Source organism: Terrapene carolina, unplaced genomic scaffold (assembly GCF_002925995.2).
Source record: "Terrapene carolina triunguis isolate 2854851 unplaced genomic scaffold, T_m_triunguis-2.0 Scaffold110, whole genome shotgun sequence".
Lineage (NCBI taxonomy): Eukaryota > Metazoa > Chordata > Testudines > Emydidae > Terrapene > Terrapene triunguis.
In genome coordinates this window covers 6,351,911-6,353,255 of record NW_020664461.1, presented here as the reverse complement: position 1 = coordinate 6,353,255, position 1,345 = coordinate 6,351,911, and the positions used below count along the sequence as shown (strand labels likewise).

Here is a 1,345-nt window from a genome sequence, read left to right as displayed (position 1 = left end):
CACACACACACACACACACACACACACACACACACACACCCAAGCTGCCCAGGCTACCTATTTTGTCATGGGTCGTTTTAGTAAAGGTCAAGGACAGGCCATGGGCTTCCATGAATTTTTCATTATTGCCCGTGACCTGTCCGTGACTTTTACTAAAAATGTCTGTGACAAAAACTTAGCCTTAGCTGTGAGCCAATAATAATGTACAGGGGGAAAGGTTCTATGTGATACCAGTCTTCAGGAGCCATTTACCTTCACTTTACGCAGAAGGTGTGCTCCCAAAACTATGCACTTCAGCTGGCAGTGTTTATAGGGTGACTTTCCATGTTACACGTTTGCTTATGTCACTGTAATTCACCCCATCAGTTTGTCTCTGTTTGTGACGTCCTTTCCATATTGTTGTTCTGGAAACTAGCAATCCAGGTCCTGGTCCTGAAGGTACCTTCCTAGGCTTGTACCATGGAAGAACAATCCGATATTTGGTCCTCTTCCTTTGGGACATTCCAGTACTGGCCTGTGAGAGTAACTCCCTACCTGTTGCTGTGGTAAAACACCCCTATGTCTTGCTCCTGACAGTTTTCCTATCTACTTCAGCTAATGCAAGGTGTCATGGGATTCTTAATGTAAGTGAACAGGATTCTAGTTAAGATTAGGCCAATTTAGGCTATGCAATTGCTATAATATTTGTGTTTAATGGATACTAATATATATATGGTGTGGATAATACCTAGTAATAATATAAGATAGATAGATGTGTGTATATATGCTAGCCAGCACATACTGGTCAACAGAGAGAAGGAGACAGATCTGGAGCAGAGGTAGATCTGAGAGTCGTCAGCATAGAGATGGCTGTTGAATTTGTGTAGGTGGATGAAATTACCCAGAGATAAGGTGTCGAGGGCGAAGAGAAGGGGACCAAGGACAGAGCCCTGTGGAACCCCCCCAGGAAGGTGCAGGACACGTAAGGACATGGTGAAGGTGAGATTAGAGAATTAGGAGAGGACAGTCACGGAAGCCAAGGGAGGCCAAGGTTTCAAGAGGAGCATGGCTGATCGGTCAAGGAAGGTGAAGATGGAGCACTGGTTCTAAGCTTTGGTTAGGGAGAGGTCATGGAGTCATCCTCAGAAGCGGTTTCCTGGAGTGCAAGGGGCAGAAGCTGTACTGGAGGGTCTAGGGTGGAATTGGAGGAGAGGAACTCTGTCAGTGATTTATAGATAGTGCCTTCAGTGATGGAAGGAAGATGGGGCAATAGTTGGAGAGGCAAGTGGAGTCAAAGGTGGACTTCCAAGATGAGAGAGACTAAGGGTATGTCTATACTTACGCGGTAGTTCGACGGCTGGCAATC

The 1,345-nt window shown here is 45.8% G+C and overlaps 1 protein-coding gene across 6 annotated transcripts in view; it reads left to right on the top strand.

Annotated features, from left to right (window-relative positions):
- SZT2 (SZT2 subunit of KICSTOR complex) overlaps positions 1-1,345 on the top strand; it is a 66,681-nt gene that overhangs the window by 16,586 nt on the left and 48,750 nt on the right. The window contains exon 1 of one of the 6 annotated variants that reach the window (XM_026651909.1): positions 458-623. The exons of the other annotated variants lie outside the window; for them this stretch is intronic. The gene's annotated coding sequence lies outside the window, so the exon portion shown is untranslated. Of the gene's footprint in view, positions 1-457; positions 624-1,345 lie in introns of those variants that run through there. 6 annotated transcript variants of the gene reach the window in all.